Source organism: Eulemur rufifrons, chromosome 5 (assembly GCF_041146395.1).
Source record: "Eulemur rufifrons isolate Redbay chromosome 5, OSU_ERuf_1, whole genome shotgun sequence".
In the NCBI taxonomy this organism is placed as follows: Eukaryota; Metazoa; Chordata; class Mammalia; order Primates; family Lemuridae; genus Eulemur; species Eulemur rufifrons.
The window spans coordinates 53,476,310-53,496,798 of NC_090987.1; the positions used below are offsets into that span (position 1 = coordinate 53,476,310).

A 20,489-nucleotide genomic window follows, 5' to 3' on the forward strand; every position below is an offset into this window, starting at 1 on the left:
AGTTCAAACGCGATGGGTTCGTGCTGGTACCAGGCGGCAAGTCCAGGATGGGTTCCAGTGCCAGTGGACCCTGCTGGAATCCGAAATGTGTATTCAGTAGTGTTTGGGTAAAATGTTCGTAAATGTCTGTTAGCTCCATTTGTTCTAGAGTCCTGTTTACAGCATTTCTTTACTCATTTTCTGCTTCAATGTCCAGTACTGTCAGTGGAGTGTCGAAGTCCCTGACTATTAAGATTCTACTGTTTATTTCTTTGCTTAAATCTAGAAGAATTTGCTTTATGAAACTTGTAGCTCCTGTGTTAGGTGTATATATATTTGGGATTGTTATGTCTTCTGGTTGAATTTCTCCTTTTACCATTATATTATATAATGACCATCTTTGTCTTTTTTTTTACCATTGTTAATTTAAAGTCTGTTTAATCTGATATGAGAATGGCTATATGTGCTCTCTTTTGTTTTCCATTTGTGTGGAATATTTTTTTCCATCCTTTCACCTTGAGTCTTTGTGAGTCCTTGTGGGTTAGTTGTGTTTCCTGGAGACAGTAGATACTTGTGTTTTGTGTTTTAATCCATGTAGCCAGTCTATGTCTTTTAAGAGGGGCATTCAGACTGTTCACATTGAGTGTTAGTATTGATATGTCTGATGGTTTCTCTTCCTGATGTTGGATGACATCTTATTGTTTTGTTTTCCCTCTTGTGCTATTGTTTTATAAGAGCTGTGAGCTAACCTTTTGGGTATTTTTACAATGGTTGGTGTCTGTTGTGCTGTTGCATGTAAAATGCACTTTTAAGTACTTCCTGCAGGGTGGGTGTAGTAGTGGCAAATTCCCTTAGTGTCTGCTTGTCTGGGAAAGACTTTATTTATCCTTATTTTATGAAACTTAGTTTAGCGAGATACAAAATTCTTGGCTGGCAGTTATTCTGTTTAAGGAGATTAGAGATAGGATCCTATTCCTTTCTGGCTTGTAAGATTTCTCTTTACAAGTCTGCTGTTAGTCTGATGGGTTTTCCTTTGTAAGTTACTTGATGTTTTTACCTCCTGATTGCAGGAGTTCCTCCTTCATGTTGACTTTGGCCAGTCTGATGACTGTATGACTCGGTGATTCCCTTTTTGCAGTGAATCTCCCAGGTTTTCATTGAGCATAAATTATCATACCTGGGTGTCTAAATCTCTAGCAAGACCAAGAAAGTTTTCTTCAATCATTCCCTCAAATAGATTTTCCAGCCCTTGTGCTTTTTCATCTTCACCTTCGGGGATGCTATGATTCTGTTATGTATAACAACCAAAAGTCTACCCATACTTCTCATAGACTTTGTTCATTCCTCTTGATTCTTTGTCCTTTATTTTTGACTGGCTGAGTTAATTTGAAAGAGTTATCTTCAAGCTCTGAAATTCTTTCTTCTTCTTGGTCTAGTCTATTCTTAAACCTTTCCACAGTGTTTTGTATTTCCCTAAATGAAATTTTCATTTCCAGAAGTTTCATTTGGTTTTCTCTTTTTTTTTTATTTATTTTTTTATTTTATTTATTTATTTATTTATTTATTTGAGACAGAGTCTCACTCTGTTGCCCAGGCTAGAGTGAGTGCCGTGGCGTCAGCCTAGCTCACAGCAACCTCAAACTCCTGAGCTCAAGCGATCCTCCTGTCTCAGCCTCCCGAGTAGCTGGGACTACAGGCATGCACCACCATGCCCGGCTAATTTTTTTTCCATATATATATTTTTAGCTGTCCATATAATTTCTTTCTATTTTTAATAGAGATGGGGTCTCGCCCTTGCTCAGGCTGGTCTCGAACTCCTGAGCTCAAAGGATCCACCCACCTCGGCCTCCCAGAGTGCTAGGATTACAGGCGTGAGCCACCGCGCCCGGCCTCGTTTTCTCTTTTAATATGTCTATCTCTTTAGTAAATTTTTCATTTATTTCCTGAATTGTTTTTCTGGTTTCTTTGAGTTGGTTTTCCATTTTCTCTTGGATTTCATTGAGCTTCCTTACAACTCACATTTGGAATTCTTTACCTGTCATTTCAGTATTTTCATTTTGGTTAGGATTCATTGCTAGGGAGCTGGTGTGCTCCTTAGAGGGTGTCCTTTTACTCTGATTTTTCATACTTCTGGAGTTCTTGTGCTGATTTCTTCTCATCTCGAGAAGCTGTTGCTTCTTGTTTTTGGATTTTCCTTGTTTAGATAGGGCTTTCCCCCCTCACTTATTCTTTTTTTTTTTTTTTTTGAGACAGAGTCTCACTCTGTTGCCCAGGCTAGAGTGAGTGCCGTGGCGTCAGCCTAGCTCACAGCAACCTCAAACTCCTGAGCTCAAGCGATCCTCCTGTCTCAGCCTCCCGAGTAGCTGGGACTACAGGCATGCGCCACCATGCCCGGCTAATTTTTTCTATATATATATTTAGCTGTCCATATAATTTCTTTCTATTTTTAGTAGAGGTGGGGTCTCGCTCTTGCTCAGGCTGGTCTCGAACTCCTGAGCTCAAAGGATCCGCCCACCTCGGCCTCCCAGAGTGCTAGGATTACAGGCGTGAGCCACCGCGCCCGGCCTCCTCACTTATTCTTAAGAGTGTGTCTGTACCATATGTTGGATAAGAACCTTTGGCTTTGCTTGTGGGTACTTTGATGGGGGTCTATGTTCTGGACGGATGCCTTGGTTATAGATATCCTTAGTGTGGTGGTTTTCTCAATTGCTAGTTATCTGTAGGCTGTAGAGATGGTGTGCATGGGCAGATTCCCTGCCTCTTTCTGACAAGGGACAATGAAGGTCTTTGAAATCCTTTCTCTTTCCCTAGCCCTGTGGTTTCCTTAACAGTCTGAATTGTATTGGGATGTCCAGTTTAATCTCTGAGCCAGTAGGTGGTGCTTGTGGGTAAGAATCAACCACACCCTGTATGATTGAGTCAGTAAATGCTGTAAAGGGCTATATAAGTTGTCCTGCCTACTAGTAGGTGGTGCTTGCAGGAAAGAGCCAGCTGCAGTTTTGTTTTCTGGGACCTCTGACCAGCTCTAGCCCCTCAGGAGAAGAATTTGAATGCCCCAGGTGGTGGATGGGGCCATGAAGTTCCCAGGAGACTTCTTATTCTCCACTTGTTATTCTCCACAGCAGAGGCAGGTGGAGGAGTGGGCTGGGCAGGGATGGGTCAAGTGAGCCTGACTTTAGGCTCCATAAGGCAGGCAAAAGAGCTGTTTTGGCAGGGGTTGAGGATCCACTCCTGGGCTACTGGGGAAAGCCACCAGGGGGGCTGAAGTGGCCCCACCAAGCCAGAAAGCCTGCTTGTGGGAGAGGGGCCTTTTGGCTGTCAAGAGTGTGTTTTGCTCTTCTCCCCACTCCCCTGCTCCATGGTCTCCCTCCAGTGTCTGCCAGCAACCAGGAGCTTGAACTTGCTGAGCTCCCCAACAGTGGTACTGTGGGCTGTGAGCTTCCCTGTCCAGGATCCCGCCCTGGGCTGAGAGCATGACCTTCCCGCAGTGGGTGGGGTGCTCTGTGTGTTGCGCCTTGGACCCACACTGCACTCTCCTCCCAGTTTTGCCCAATGGGCTCCCTCACCTCCCAAGGTTAGTTCACAAATCTAACCTCCTTACCCCCAAGCAACACAATCAAGTTCTGGGGGTATGGGATCTGGCCTGAAGGCCTGTCCTCTGGCCCCCAAGTTCAATCCCTGACCATGTCAGGGGGAAGTGTGCTGGTCCCAAGTTACCCATGGAGTGCTCAAGTAGGCTTAATGTTCCTCTGCTTTGGGGTGTGCCCTGCTCTGCTGGAGCAGCCAGGCAGGCAGCACCAGGGAGGGCCAGTGGGCAGAGGGCTCACAGTCTGAGCACCCCTTGGTCCACTGCAAGTGTTTAAGAGGAAAGGTGTGAGCTCACTTTGGAAGCCTTGGTGTGATGGATGCACAACAGAGGGGAAGCAGCTGCTCCTGAGAGCCCCAGCCCCATTATCCCCCGGGGTATCTGTGCCACTCTGCAGCAGTGGGCAGGGGAGGGAAGGAGGAGGAGTCTGAATGGAGGAGGGCTGGCCCTCTGGTCGTCTCTGTCCCTCTTCCCAGAGGGTATCTTCCTGGATTGTCCAAGCTCTGGAATCACACAATTCTTCCAGGACCCACTGGGCTCTGTGGCCACCGCAGTCTGGGTGGGAGTTAGGAAATGTTTCTGTGGGGACCAGTGACACGGAAACTGAAGGGCTAAAGCTCCCTGAGGAGGACAAAGGCACACGATGGGTGGAGAAGCAGTATGGGGCCTGCTGTCTTGGCTCGGGTCCGTGATGATGGGGAGTGACCCTAAGGGGGCTGGCAGCCCAGCACTTCATTTTTAAGAAGTTCCAGTTCACTGGTGGGGGCAGCTTTGGGGCTTGTGAGGGTAGAAAAGCTCTCCAGCAGCTCATGAGCCTGCTGACTACCAGAGGTGTGAGAGGAGGAGAAACACAATCCCCACTTACCCTTTCCACAGGACCACATGTTTCTTGGAGGTTGATCTCTGCTGATATCTTGCTCCTTCTTGTTCTGCTCCACAACTTCTTCCTGTGGACTCTCTGGTAGGTTCTGGCACTTTTCCCTCAGAATTGTACCTGTGCTATGTTTTCTTTTCCATCTAAAACTTTTCCTTCTTTCTGAGAAGATCTGGCAACTGATGTCTCCAGTCAGCCATTTTGCTCCACTCTCTAAACTTCAAAAAAAATCTGATTTGAACTTAAAATTAGAAAATACATTTTAGTATAGGGGCATGTGTGTGTGTGTGTGTGTGTGTAAATGGAGGGAGAGAAGGAGGGAGGGGCAGAGAGAGAGAGAGAGAGAGAGCGCGCAAGCACCCCATATCACCATGTATCTTTTAGGAATATATAGCTGATAGAAAACCCAGCGAATACAGAATCTCATTAAGAAATTCCATTTCTGAGGCAGCCACCACAATAAACTAGCATATTTTTCACATCACAGGATGACATGGGATTTAAGTGAGGTGTGTGCATTCTACTTGTCTGTGTCTTAAAAAGAAAACATTATGATCAGAACCAACGTTGAGTTTCTTCTGCCGGCAGAGGAACCCGATTTAAGAGGGAAAACAAAACAAACGTACATTTCATATTTCTGTGTGCATTTGTCCTCAGGGATATCATTCATTCATCCATCCATTCACTCACTTATTCACCTGGCATTTATTCAGTGCATACTGGCCCCTGGTGGTTAGGGACGCAAGAAGAGAAAGTGGGATCTGCGGTCATACATGATCCCCACTTATTCCACCGGCAGCCCCACACACAGAAGGCACCACCTAGGGTGGTGGAAGTGTGATTGGACAGGAGGAAATATTATGTAGGGTACAAGAGAAGCAGGATGACAAAACTGCTGTGTGGGCCTAGCAACAGGTTGTCATTAGAATGGGCTTAGAAATTGGTATGAAAAGTCTGGGATTGGCTGGGCACGGTGGCTCACGCCTGTAATCCTAGCACTCTGGGAGGCCGAGGCGGGTGGATCGCTCAAGGTCAAGAGTTCGAGACCAGCCTGAGCAAGAGCGAGACCCCGTCTCTACTAAAAATAGAAAGAAATTATATGGACAACTAAAATATATATAGGAAAAATTAGCCGGGCATGGTGGCGCGTGCCTGTAGTCCCAGCTACTCGGGAGGCTGAGGCAGGAGGATCGCTCGAGCCCAGGAGTTTGAGGTTGCTGTGAGCTAGGCTGACGCCACGGCACTCACTCTAGCCCGGGCAACAAAGTGAGACTCTGTCTCAAAAAAAAAAAAAAAAAAAAAAAAAAAGAAAAGTCTGGGAAAAACCAGAGGAGAGGTACCAAATTCAATCAGCCATCCTTGTTCTATCAGTCATTGTCGTATCAGTGAGAGTAGGAACAATATGAAAATAATGCAGAATTTTATTAAGTCCAAAGGCCTTGGGCAGAAACCTCAGCTTCCCTGAATTGGGATGATCATTTTTCCCTGAGTGGGTAAGTCTCTCATCCCTAGGAGAGTGTAGAATTAAGTAAAGGAATACTAAGATTTCTTACAGATTAGCTTTATAATTCAACTTAAAACATGTGATTGGATAAATGATATAAGTTTATGATTTTAAGTTGAAATTTTATTAAAACATTTAAATTAAATTAAATGTTAGAATATTTAAATGACTGAGTCATCATATTTGTGCATTTTATTTATATTTATCAACATTATTGAAAAACTTAGAAAGTTTTTGTTTAAGTGAGATGATTGGAGTGCTTAAAAAGACGTTGTTAAATATATAAAAGCAAATATGCTTACGCACACTTAACTGTAGGCGCCATGAGGAAAGTTCTCCTTGGCTCTCAGAAGTTTTGCTGAAAAATAAACTCACAAAAGGCAGACTAATTGGAGAAAAGGCATAGTGATTTATTTGATCTCTGCGAGCCTTTAGAATGAAGACTCAAACCCCCACTGGGGTGTAGAAGCTTATGTACCATCTTGAGGATACAGAATGAGTGGGGGCTTGGATCCTGGCGAAACGGGTTATGGAAGTAGGGAGAAGAATTCTACCGAGAGGCAATAAATAATTACTAGGCATAATCCAATGGGCTTGAAGAACATACAGTGGTCTGGGACAAAGTCTGTTTGGCCCACAGAATAGACAATGGTTTGTGACAGAAGTCGGTGCGGGTGTGTTGACAGACTTTAGTGTTCCTTCCTGTGATATGGGTGTGTAGTTAATGAAAGCTGAGGAAGGAACTGGAGGTCATCATTTTCTTCTTTGGCAGATCTGGACTTGAGGCAGATACGGGACTTCAGAGAATCCTGTGCTTTGGGAGAGATGGTGGGGGTAGGGAGGTCAGAGAGAGTTGAGGCTCCTTTTTCAGTTCAATATGTCATATTTTGGGGTGTGGGTTTCTGAGCCCCAACATAACAAAATTTGCAAATAATCAAATTATAATTAAAAAATTACTTTTAAAAGTAATTGTTAAAATTTGCTAGAAAGAATACAAATTAGGGGCCAGGCACAGTGGCTCCCTCGGAGGCGGGAGGTGGTTTGAGCCCAGGAGTCCAAGGCTGCGGGGAGCCGTGATCACAGCACCCCACGCCAGCCTGTGGGACAGAGCGAGACCTGCCTCTTAAAAAAAAAGATATACCTTAAATTAAACTAAAAGCTTAATAATAAAAATCAAATACTAATTTCTAAGACCAAAGTCGTCTCTGAATACTCTTTCCTCTACACAAAAAACAAACTCAAGGACACAGAAAAGTTCACTGGCTCTTGCGATTCTCCCCAATATGTTCCTCTGCAGGGGTGGGAGTAGGGGACCCTCGCTGAGCCAGAAACGGAGTATTTTTATTTCTGTTTACAGGAGGGCTCTGTTGAAGTTGCCCACAAAGTTAACTTCTGCAAAGTCAACCCTTCTTTTTCCCTTTTCAGAAAAATTCTTCTGTGTGTTCCTGAGTCGCACTCACCTCACCTGCGTTCCAGAGCTGAACGCACCTTTTGCTGGGCTATTCGCAACGTGTTCTACCGTTTCTAACAAATGACATACTTAAATCCTCAAGTCGCTAACGTTTTAGGCTTCTTGATTCACATAAGTGTGCAATTTTATTAACATTGTATTCTTATAAGGGTGTTTTACTTAAGATGAAAGTATATTTCCCCAGGACTGTGCATAGCTTTGTGATCGAGGGTGAGCACTTTTGGAAACAGTGCAGAAAGAGAAATGGAGTGCAGTTCTTTGTCCCTAACCCTCGGGAGAGAACGCCGGGAGATGTGTCCAGGCTCCCCCGTCAAGGTGAGGGCAGAGAATGCGGGGTGTCAGCATCCGCCCACCGACAGGGGCGCGTGGGTCGGGCACACCTGGAGCCCTGCCGGCCACCGCAGAGCAGACACTGCCAGGACAGCAGCCACTCTGGATCCCTCGGGCTGCCTACCCATAGGGCCACCCCCGGACTACCCGGGGTTCGGCTGCAAAGGCTGTGGTAGGTGTCAGAGGTAAGTAGAGCCGAAGAGAACACAGTCCCTTCCTTATTTTGCAATGTCAGCACATACTGGAAGGATTCTGAAGGTCCCCCAGCAAGATGGTTGGAAAACTTAGGCATGAAGTCTCCTAGGTCAGGGGGTTTCTCTCTCTTTATACTCCAGCTTTGCTGGACCAACTGCTCAGCACCACTGGTATCTGCACTGCAAACACTTTACTGATACCCCCCACACCCACACACTGTACATACAAATTTGCAAACATGAGCAGGTGATTGGAAATACTCATTTTTAACCAATTTGCAAAATTAAAAGATCAGCGAAGACATTGCCAAACTAGTAGAGTGAACCTAATTTGCATTAAATGAATAAAAATAATTCAAGTAAGAAATTAAAAAGAGAAACCTAAAAATAGTTGATGATGCATTTGTTCAGCAATGATGTGTTGTTTAAACAAAAGTATTGTTTTGGATCAACTTGTTCTCAACCAAATTATTTTGGATCCAGTCTTCGGCCACACAAAATGCAGGTGAAGAAGGCAGAGATCCAGGACGGGACCAGATTTCCCAAAACCATCATCTCAACCTTGTCCTGGGGCTAGTGGGATGTGCAGGGGGCGTGTGTGATGTTGGCAGAGGAGGGGGCGGGGGGACATGAGTGAAGGGACAGTGGTGTCATGATCTACAGGCTCCTCATGGCCTGAAAGAGCCTGCGACTGATAATATCGCTGCTCCGACAGCCCTCTGACCTTACTGACGCCCCACTGCCCCAGGGAGCTGTCCTTCCTCTCAGCCGCCAGACTTCTGCATAGAAAGGGCTGCAGCAGGGGCAGAGACATTTACTCGGTACCCAAACACAGCATCAGCAGGACTGTTCAAAGCTTCCTTGCCTTCTAAGATCACTACAAATCAAATTTCTTTTAGAATAAATATGCTGGGACTTCCAGGAGGGGGAACAGGGCCTAGAGCCTTGTTTTAGAACTATGCTGTCCCCTCTCTTAGCGGCTGAGGATGCTGCAGGAGAATTGAAAGTTAATGGAATACATTGCCCTGAAATTTTCATTTATTGAAATTTCTTTACTTCTCTTTAGTACGTTTATTCTTCTTAGGTAGTGCAAAGAGTGTGCCAGTAGAAGGGAGACTAGCTCCATTTTGCGTCTGACCCCTGTGGTAATAGCCTTTAGGTTAAAGCGTCTGCTTAGCTCTGCACGGAGGCCAGCTAATCGCAAGAAGAATTTAGTTTGCAGTTCAGCTCTAGAAGAAAGATGGTAACTGTCCCTTTCCCAACACTAACTCCTGGGAGATAAGGAACGTATACACACACGTAATGATGCTATGTTAAAGATTTATAGGAACAAGATTTATAGACCATCGGGACCTGACCTGCATCTTCCAAAGTTAACTGACCAAGAACAAAAAAGTTTTACAACCTCCTCAGACCCTCGCTGACGCCCAGATGTCTGCGGTCCTCGGTCCTCAGTTACCTCTTGCGACCTCCCTCCTCGTTCCCCTGCCTTTAACATAAAAAGGAGCCTAAAGTTCATACTAACTAGGGTTGGTTGCTCAAGACATAGTTTTAGGGTTGTTTCTGTTTTCTTAATGGGACCATGACCGATGTCGCACTGGGTGTGAGTGGTCCAAGAAAACAGACTCTCAGATCAGATCATGCGATTGGCACATGCGTCTTGGGCCTTGATCACAGCGCTGAGCAACTTTCTGGTAGGAAATGGAATGCTAGTGACCCACAGCACACAGCGTCCTCATGACCGGTCAGATGATCACTGAGATGAAGCGTCTACTGATGTGTATCGAAGGACCAAGGGCTGCCGGAGAATTTACAGAAAGAACATCAACAATGGTTCTGGGCTATTTTTCATCAAGGAATCCAGCATCCAAGGACCTTGCTAGAGGAGGGGGAGGTTAGGAGTCTATTGCCAATTAAATTCAGTGACTTCCTACTGGTTTGATTATGTTTGAGAAAAGGCCATTCTGAAATATTGAATGCTTTTGAATATATATTTGTATTACTTTCTTGTATATTATAGCAACTGAAACAAAGCTAACAAACTAACGTGTGTCTGGACTTGGGGTGCCTGCTGTAATGTACAGCTAAAAAATGACTTCTAAATGCTCTATGGCTTATCATAGAGATTTAGATTCCTGGAATTGGAGGAGATCTTCAGTTTCTCTTACAACATCATGCAGGCCCCTGTTCTGCCCCTACTTGAAGGCTTCCAGTGACAGGCACACCGGCTTCCTGCAGCCCATCCCAACTTTTATAGCACTGACTGGGGGAACTTCCAGATCTTGAGCAATGTTCTGTCTCACTGCAACTTTCTATTATTAGTCCTGGCTTTGTCCTGAGGAGTTATATAGACTAATTCTGGCTCAAGGGTGGACCCAGAGTTGGTTAGTGATGCTAACCTTATTAAATTGGGGCCGGGGGTGGGGGGGGGGCAGCTTTTTGAGAAGGAGGAATAATTATGAACACAAAATTAGGTTGAAGGCTAAGAAGAGATCAAGGGAGGGCCTGGAAGCTTCTGTTCCATGAGAGTCACAGCAGATGTGCCTCTGTTCTGGCCGCTCTTCCTGAGAATTCTCCACGTCACCTCACTCTCCACCACACTGCTGTCTCTCCTCCGAAATAAGCATCCTGATTCACTCGATTGTCCCTTGGACACATTCCTGTGGTCATTGGCCCTCCTAAGGAATGATGAGCAAACATTTCCCTTTGGGCAGGGAAACCGGGAGGCAGCTGATGGGGGAGAACAGGGGAGTTTTCAGTGTTCGGCCTCCTGAATTTTGTTTTTTTTGCCATGTGCATAATTGCATATTTAAATACATTTCATCACATGTTTAAACAAATGATGTTTCAGGGCACACCTAAAACTGAACCACATGAAACTCCCAGGATGACCTGCTCAGCCAGAGGACAACTGGCGTTTGTGCCCCAGGCTCCCGAATGCCAAGGGCTCGAACTCCATATGCTGATTCATGGAGCGGCTGCATTCCACACTCCTGCGTTTACTGCTTCAGACTAAATGGAGAATTCTGCATTTATCCCAATTACATTTTCCTTTGCCAAGTTGTCCACAAAATTTCTTGAAGCCTTATTCTGTCATCCTGTTAATGCCATCTCCTAGGTTTGTCATTTGGAAAACTGAAATAGTGCTTTCATTTATTCAATACTAAAATCATTAAGTGCTTGCTAGATTCAAAGACAAAGAAAACGAAATAAATGTGTCTGTGTCAGAGCCGAGTCAGCCAGCTGAGCTGCCAGGACCTGGGGGTGGGGGAAGGGCCAGGGGTGGAAAATACAGAACACCGAGTCCTGGTGGGGAAATGTCTTCAAGGTGCCCGATAAGGTGATCTCACCAGAGGCACCTCCCCACCTCAGAATGGAGGTGCCCGCCTAGGGCGCCCCGCAGATGTGCCTGAGAGCCTGGTGTGCGGTGAGGGTGCAGCTGTTTCTGAGCTTTGACTGCCACCGGCTGTTAGACTGCCCTGCACTAGGTGTGCACCAAGCCTGGTATGGAGAGTGCAGCCCCCACCCCTTTGTAACTGCCTGTAGTCAGGCCTGAAAAATCACACACAGAATTTGGCCTAGAGCTGGACTCCTCAGACTAAATTTAACACAGAACATGATTTCTCAACCTCAGGGCATTATTATACCGTTTGGGCAGCATAGCTCTTTCCTATGGGGGGGCAGGCTGTCCCGTGCAACGCAGCATCCCTGGCCTCGACCCACTAGATGCTAGTACAGTAGCACCCTCCCAAGTTGTGACAACCAAAAATGTCTCCAGACATTGCCAAATATCCCTGGGGAGAGCAAAATTGCCCTGGTTGAGATCTGTGGAAATAGAGGAACACGCTAGCTCTGCAAATGCTCGAAGTTCTGTTTGTGTGAATCTATTCTGCCTACTTTTTGGCGCTGGCACATGGAAATGTTTCCTCTGCCTGGAGTCATCTTTCTCTGCTGTTCTATATGTGAAGGCTGCTCTTACCCTCGCTTCCTTCCTGAAGCCGTCCCTGACCTCCTCCGCACTCCTGTGAGTGCACCCTGTCTCCGCACTGCTTCTGTGCTCAGCAAAGGCTTCTGTTATTTCACCGGTCACACTGCACTCCGTTGATTCACTTACGTGCTGCTTCTCTCTGGACTCAAGCTCCGGAGGACGGGACTGTGCCTTAGTCTCCCTGGGACACATCTGTGCGCACATGGCACTCAGTAGGCGCCCAGCACCTAAACTGTGGCTAGAGACCTGTCCACCGGATGTTTGGTGGGGAGGGTATTGGGCTCAGGACAGCTTAAAGCTTGTGTTTTTTAAATTAATACTTAATGAACTAAAATTGTAAAATTAGAAACCAAATGTTCTCAAACCCTTATGTTTAGTTTATAAGTCTTGCTAATCTATTCAACAACCTAATAATGTTATTAAGTCCAATGACTCAACTTTTCCTTGCTCTTTAATCAATGCTCAATGTGTGGCCGGGCGCGGTGGCTCACGCCTGTAATCCTAGCACTCTGGGAGGCCGAGATGGGCGGATCGTTTGAGCTCAGGAGTTCGAGACCAGCCTGAGCAAGAGCGAGACCCCATCTCTACTAAAAATAGAAAGAAATTATATGGACAGCTAAAAATATATATAGAAAAAATTAGCCGGGCATAGTGGCGCATGCCTGTAGTCCCAGCTACTCGGGAGGCTGAGACAGGAGGATCCCTTGAGCTCAGGAGTTTGAGGTTGCTGTGAGCTAGGCTGACGCCACGGCACTCACTCTAGCCTGGGCAACAGAGAGAGACTCTGTCTCAAAAAAAAAAAAAAAAAAAAAAAAAAAAAAAGCTCAATGTGTGTAATAAACTTGACAGATTAAGTTTCCCCCAAACCACAATATTTCCAAACTCAATTCGATTACCGTACATGTTTCCTGCTATAATTATGAAAATGGTACCTGTGGACGGAAAAATCCAAACTCTGAAATATTTGAAAGAAGTTTATTCTGAGCCAAATTTGAGGACCATGACCACTCCCAAGAAGCCTTGAGCAAGTGGACTCGCTGTGGCTGGGTTACAGTTTGGTTTTATACATTTCAGAGAGACAGGGGTTAGAGGTAAACTCATAAAATCAATACATGAGAGGCATACATTGGTTTGGCTCCAAAAGGTGGGACATCTTGAAGCGGGGGCTTATAGGTTATAGGTGGGTTTGAAGATTCTTTGGCTGACAATCCACTGAGAGAGTTAAGCTTTATCTAAAAGACCAGAAAGGAAATGCATAATTTAAGATAAAGGTATATGCACTCTGGGAGGTCCAGACAGGAGAATCTTTCAAGTTTAGATAGGAGTCTGCTGGGATACTTGAGTTAAGATGGGGGCTTTCTATCTTTTAGGTGATGTTAATGCGATACTGGAATCAGGTTGGGAAGTAAACCGCACTATATTTGGTTAACAAACTTACTTAGTAGGAATTTACCATTTGTGAGCGTGACTCATCTGGCCTCCTTAGAAAGGAATTTTGAGCAAAAGTAAAAGATCAGAGTTCAGTCCTCATACCTAATTCTTTCAAACACTTCAAATACCTAACTAGGCACTTTTATAATTTTCCCATACAAAATCTCCCTTCTTGTTTAAGTAGCTCTTGTACATCTAATAAGCCAGCCTTAAAAACCTAACAAATCAGGTTCTACTTACCTTATCAAACATCCTAACAGCATACGTAAAACAGCACAATAATTTTAAAACTTGCTACTACAACTATATAAACTTAAATTACACAAGTTCCCATACAACATGGGCTTGATTCATTTCTTCATCCCAGAGTTAAAAAACGTGCTCACTCAACCCAGGGAATGTGCTCCAGGCCTCGGCCTTTGCAGCCTGGGGTACCTGTGGTTAGAGGACCGGCGAGGGGGAGACTGGGTCTGGGTCCGGGCCTGGGAGCTCATGGCTGGACCAGAAGCCACTGCTAACAACTGACTTCTTTGTCTTAGCTGATGTGTTTCCCCTCAATGTTTTCCTTCGCTGATTACACTTGCCCCTGCCTGGCCCCTGCCCCTCACGGGATGGCTGGCTCTAGTCCTGCATCTGCCTGGGGTCTGGAAATAATCTCTTCATTCCCTGATTTGCACTGCTTGATTTAGTGGTCAAACAAAACACAAATGTGGTATATACTCTAGGTTTATCAGTATGTATCATTTTCTGAACTTGTTATGGAAACTTTACGTATAGCTTCCCTATAGCACACCTCATTCTGTTTATCCCTTCTGAGGTCACAATGGACTCGTGCCCTTTGACAGAGTGACTGTTTTCTTTTCAATATTTGAATTGTTACTATGTAGCCTGTGGGAGTTGGCTCCTTAGTAGTCTTGAAATATCCTGTAATTTTTTTTTTTTTTTTTTTTTTTAACAACAAGAAAGTTAATGTCAGGTCAATTTTTACTTTTCCCCTCCCAAGGCCCAGAATTAGCTGCCATGAGTGAAAGCAGCCAAGGGGCCCTGGGGAGGTGACACAGATTTAGACCACTTTGGTAAATATCAGGAGTTTGCATTTATGTGTTTAATTTACCTCCATTTTTACTGAGTACTTGTTTTGTTTAAAACAATCCTGCTCTACGATAAGATTTTCAATATATTTCCCTCTCTTTTCTGAACTACCAGCTTCTTTCTTCTCTGACATACCCATATCCACTCACTAACTTTAATGTGCCACACTGTTATTTGATGGATCAGATAAAAAAAATTTGTTTTTGAGACAGGATCTCTCTCTGTCATTCAGGGTGGAGTGCAGTGGCGTCATTATAGGTCACTGTAACCTCGAACTCCCAAGCTCAAGTGATCCTCCTGCCTCAGCCTCCTGAGTAGCTGAGACTACAGGTGCGCGCCACCGCAGCCAGCTAATTTTTTACTTTTTTGTAGAGACAGGGTCTCGCTATGTTGCCCAGGCTGGTCTCCAACTCCTGGCCTCAACTGATTTTCCTGCCTAAGGCCCCCAAAGTGCTGGGATTACAGGTGTAAGCCACTGTGTCTGGCCTAAGTAGCCTTTGTATTATGCGAATGTGCACCTATTTAAATCTCAGAACCCTCACCTGGGCCACAGTTATATCTCCCTTCTCTTATAAAATGCTTCTGTGTCTTATCGGTTGCTCCAGATTCATTTGACAACTACCACACTCTATTAGGAGCCAGAGTTTCTGGGGTTAGAGCTGGAAAACTGACAAAGTAAATATCCTTTAACACTCCTCATAACATCCCAAGTCAACATGATGCTTCGTGACTATTGGGCAAAAATGTTAAGCACTACAAATAACAGTAAGTGTTATTATTTCCCATATCAAACTACACTTAGATTTTTGTCTTTGAATTTTTGGTACTCTGATGTCTAGTGCCAGGAGTGGCAGGAAAAGAGGGGATACAGCATGGCTAGGCTGCATAACATGGAAAGCTTTTAACAGAGAACAAAGCGTTTGAACTAAAAGGCAGGGATCTGGGGCCCAGAACGTGTTGAGTAATTGAATTGCTATGAATGATTTTTCCTTCAAAATCTAAATAACATTCCAGCCTTTGCTGGCTTCATAAGGGGATCACAAGTAGGAGTGCACCGGCCGGTGTGGGGGTGCACACCTGCAGTTCCAGCTACCCGGGAGGCTGAGGTAGGAGGGTCCGTTGAGCCCTGGTTGGAGACCAGCCTGGGCAGCCCTGCCCGGGTGGGCAGAGAAGCAGGAGCGCGTTGAGTCTGCGCCCCCAGAGGCCTCAAGCTTGGGGGCGCGAAGGCTCAGGGCCCGGGCAGCCTGCGCCCGCTCCTCACCCGCAAGTTTGCTTTGGAAACTGTATTGAAGCACGTGCACACCCAGAAGAGTACACATACCCTACACATACAACTCACTTGTCACAGACTGGCCAGACCTACGTTCCAGCCCCAGATTAAAAAGGTTTTATTTCAATAATGTGAATAATAATCTTGCATATGACAAGAAATTTGAAAGGTAAAAAAGGGTACTATGAATGTGTCTCCCTCCACCCTATTTTCTAGCCACCCAGTTCTCCTTCCTAGAGGAAAAACACTGTTAGTAGTTTCTTAACCAGCGGGTTTTAAACCAAACAGACCTTCTGCCATCTGTGAGATCCGGCTCGGCCGGCCCGGGTGAGGCTGGAAGGTTCTCCGAGGGAGCCCCGGAGGCGGGCCGGGGGTGCGGGCGCCGGCGCCGCCAGCGGGGCCGAGGCCTAAGGCGTCCCCGGCCGCCGTCAGTCCGGGGCGGGGACGGCGGGGACGGCGGGGACGGCGGAGCCGGAGGGCGGCGCACCGAGGCAGCCCGCGCGCGGGGAGCGGAGCCGGCCCGGGGCCGCCGCTACGGCCTGGGGAGCTCCGGGTCAGAGATTTTTAAAATAGTCGGGCTGGCGGCCGGGCGCGGTGGCTCACGCCTGTAATCCTAGCACTCTGGGAGGCCGAGGCGGGTGGATCGCTCGAGGTCAGGAGTTCGAGACCAGCCTGAGCAAGAGCGAGACCCCGTCTCTACTAAAAATAGAAAGAAATTATATGGACAACTAAAAATATATATAGAAAAATTAGCCGGGCATGGTGGCACATGCCTGTAGTCCCAGCTACTCGGGAGGCTGAGGCAGGAGGATCGCTTGAGCCCAGGAGTTTGAGGTTGCTGTGAGCTAGGCTGAGGCCACGGCACTCACTCTAGCCCGGGCAACAAAGGGAGACTCTGTCTCAAAAAAAAAAAAAAAAAAAAAATAGTCGGGCTGGCGCGTAAAGGGCCATCGGTGACAGGTGGGTGCCATTTGAAATTCCAGCCCGAGGACTGCATGAAGCGGGACAAAAGGGAACAGGCGGCGTGTCTACACCGGTAAATACGGCCCGCCCGAAGTGGGGCAAAGGTCGCAGCGGGAAATACGGCCGGTTCGGGGCTGCCCGGCAAAGCCCCGCGACGCTGGCTTCGGGTTAGAGATAATAGGGAAAACAGGCTTTTAAAGAAAAGGATAATTTTTTTTCCGCTTGAAGAGTGTACACTTTTACTTGGGTCATCTCTTGGCCTTCCCTCTGTTAATAAAGAAATCCAAAAGGATGATCTCTCTCTTAAGCTAATCTGGGTTTGTGTTTTTTATGAGAGCCACACAACACAATGCGGTTTGATTTTATCAAGTACCTTTCATCTCAAGCTGCACCCCTGGCGTTCAAGTTAAATAAATGACACAGCACAAGGTGTCTGGGGGCCGGGAGAGGGGATTAAAGGACCAAGACAAAGGAAGGAAGCTGCGAGAACAGAGAGCTGGGAGCAGGTTTTGCAGGACCCCCAACGCCCGGTCCCGCTGCCATTGTTTGGGAACATCGTTTGAGACGAAACTACTGGAACGGGGAGGTGGCTTAGCACGTGGCTTAAACAAAGGCGTTGCCTTCACGGCTGCTCTGGAGTTCACGTACCACGCGGGGCTTAACATTTGGAAGGACAGGTCCCAACAGCCAAAACGCTGCTCCCCTCTGTGTCCTCAGAAGAGAACTGCGATGGCAGCGGGGAGTTCTGACAGGCTCTGGGGTCCACCACGCCCCGGAGTCACAGAGTGAGAGGCGGGACCTGAGTAACACGGATGAGGAAGGGGGGCCCAGGAAGGGCTGCGATGACGCAGTGGGCATGTGCCCCTTGGGAAGGACAGCTGCAGTGCAGTTCAGGCCAGTGGCGGCTCTGCGACAGTGGGTGACCCACGTGGCCCAGATTTTCTGGTCCCTGGAGGTATTAGGGAACCAGCTCATTCTTCGGAAACCTCTGGCTGGGCTGCAGCAGCAGCTGGAGAGAGACGTCCCTGGGACAGCGAGGGGTGGGGACGGTAGGATGACATCCAGGCGTGGGCAGAGGGGGGCTGTCTGCCCAGAGGGACCGAGGGACAGGGGAGAGAGGAGGTCAGACAGCACCATAGAGAGACAGGGAGAGCCATGGGGGGAGGAAAGAACGAAAGGCAAGAGGTGAGAAGTAGAGAAAAGTCTGGAAAAGAGAGAGACAGTTTCAGAAAGGGGTGGGGAAGAAATGGAGGAGAGTAAAAGAAGAGAAGAGACCAAGAAGGACACTGAACTGAGAGAGCTGGGAGAATTCGGGACGAGAGGGAGGTGAAGAGGAGAGACGGAGAGAGGGACAGAGGCTCATCTGTTCTTGGTGCCAAGCGAGCTATTTTCGCTCATCGGCCTCTCGGCTAAGTTTGAAGCCGACCATCAGAGAACAGATATTTATGAACACCTAAGTCCAGCCCTGGGCTGTGCCATTTGGGGTTTCTGGTCCTCTGGTTTATCATCGAGGTGGGAAGACACAACTAGCACATGGGATGCGATGTATGACAGCGCGAGACTGCGTGATCAGGCGTTAGTCATGAAACCAGGACGATACTCGAAGACTTGGGAGGTGGAGAGATCCAGGAGAGAACTCAGGGTCCGGCAAGTGTTCCAAGAAGAGGCACAGCTCACAGTCTGGGTGAAATTCCAGTGAGTACTCTCGGGGTCGCACCGAATGAAGCCTCCCAGGCTCCGTGTGCCTTTGTGACCAGAAGGCTGGGTGCTAACCGAAGGCTGTGCCGCCGCTCTCTGCCCACCACCAGGCTTAACACATAAAACATTACTAGCACCCCGGAAGCTCCCCTGCCCCTCCGAGTCGCTGACCGCCCCCCAGGTCACCATTGTCCCGATATTAACACCATGCCTTCATTTTGTTTGCACTTGAACATTACACAGATGCTCTCTGTGCCAGCTACCAAGCTATCATCTCCAAACCCACCCTTCTCCGCCTGCAGGTGTGGGTGGGCTCCGCCAGCCCGTGCCCCACCAGGGCTCCCTACACTGGGCCAGCCAGCGGGAGGAGGCGAAAGAAGGGCTTGCTTCTTCCTGCTGGCTCCCCGTTGGCTCCCTTTTCTCTGAATGTCACCCCACCGAGCCTGCTCTACTCACAGGTGCAGCTCCTTCCTGTAGCTGGAGTTGAGTCTAATTTGTAATTTTGCCGACACTGGCAGAACCACCATCAGCACATCCAAAGACCCTGGCCACAGTGTCAGGGGTGGGTACTGGCCCCTCCTCCAAAGCTTCTACATTTTCTTAATCCCAACTTTTTCTTTTTGTTCCCCAGCCCTGGGTGGGGTGGGGATAGTAGCCCCTGTTGTTGCTACCTCCCTGATTCATCTTTTTGACTTTCAGCTTTTAGTCAGTTAGTTAACATCCTCCCCACTTTTTTCTTTTGAGAGAGTGTCTTCCTCTGTTGCTGTTGCCCAGGCTGAAATTCAGGGGCACAATCACAGCTCACTGCAGCCTGAACTCCTGGGCCCAGGTGATCTTCCTGCTTCAGCCTCCTGTGGAGTAGCTGGGACTACAAGTATGCACCACCATGCCTGGCTAATTTTTAAAAACTTTTTGTAGAGATGAGGTCTCTCTGTGTTGCCCTGGCTGGTCTTAAACTTCTGACCTCAAGTGATCCTCCCACCCTGGTATCCCAAAGTGTGGATTACAGGTGAGAGTCACTGCGTGCCTGGCCTAGTTAACATCTTTATATATAGGTAGTAATTCTTTATTTTACATTCTCTATTGGAATTACTGGTGTAGTTTTTCTTTCCTTACTGGACCCTGACTACAGAATCACTCAGTATTAAAACTTTTGTGCCTGGCTTCTTTGACTCATGTTATGTTAGTGATACGCAACCATATTATTATTACATGTAGCGCAACTGTGTAGCACTTAGCTAATGTGTGAAAGTGTCACCATCGGTCTATGCACTTACTATTGGTAGAGTCATGTTATTTTGGGGTTTGGGCTATTGCATACAATGCTGCTATGAATGTTCTTGCATATGAGCTTGAATGCATATTTGTATGCATTTCCATAGTTGTGTCCTAGAAATGGAATTCTTGTGTCATAAGGTATGTATGTATTTAACATTAGTAGATCGTGCCACATGGTTTTCCAGAATGGTTGTACCAATTATATACCTACCAACAATGTAATGAGAGCTCCTATTCCCCACATCCTAACTATGTTAGACTTTTAAACTTTAGCCACTCTGGTGCATGTGCAGTAGAATCTCATTATATGTTATCTATTTCTGCATAATAAATTATCTCAAAGTTTTTTTGGCTTAAAATCTTTATTATCTCACAGTTTCTACGGATCACAGTTTCTTTTCTTTTTTTTCTTTTATTCAGTTCCCGTAGGGACCATCAAAAATTGCCAATACTGACTGTATTGCAGGTCATCATGGCGGGGTATTGGGAAAAGTTTTCAATTAGCAATAATTGTGCCTCGGATAAACCTCATTGGCTACGGATACTGCCACTGTGCAAAGCTGGATCAGTTTCTTTAGCAGGGTGGTTACACTCAGGGTCTGCTCAGGGTCTTTTGTGAGGTTGCCGCCAGCTGTTGTCTGGGACTGAAGGTTTGCCGGGGTGAGGGGCTCACTCATTCAGCACTTGTGGGGACCCCAGTTCCTCAGCACCTGGCCCCGCCATAGGTCTGCTTGACCCAGTCCCTGCAGGCTGTCAGTTTCCGTCTGCTTTAGTCCATCTGTATCTGCTAGAAGCACGTGTCTAAGGCTAGCTCACTCTCCAGGGGAGGGG

At 46.9% G+C, this 20,489-nt stretch overlaps 1 non-coding gene across 1 annotated transcript; it reads right to left on the reverse strand.

Moving 5' to 3' along the window:
- Positions 1-20,079: 20,079 nt before the first annotated feature.
- LOC138383577 (U4 spliceosomal RNA) lies at positions 20,080-20,220 on the reverse strand. The gene has a single exon (XR_011233633.1). It is a non-coding gene; the product is annotated as a U4 spliceosomal RNA (small nuclear RNA).
- Positions 20,221-20,489: the final 269 nt, after the last annotated feature.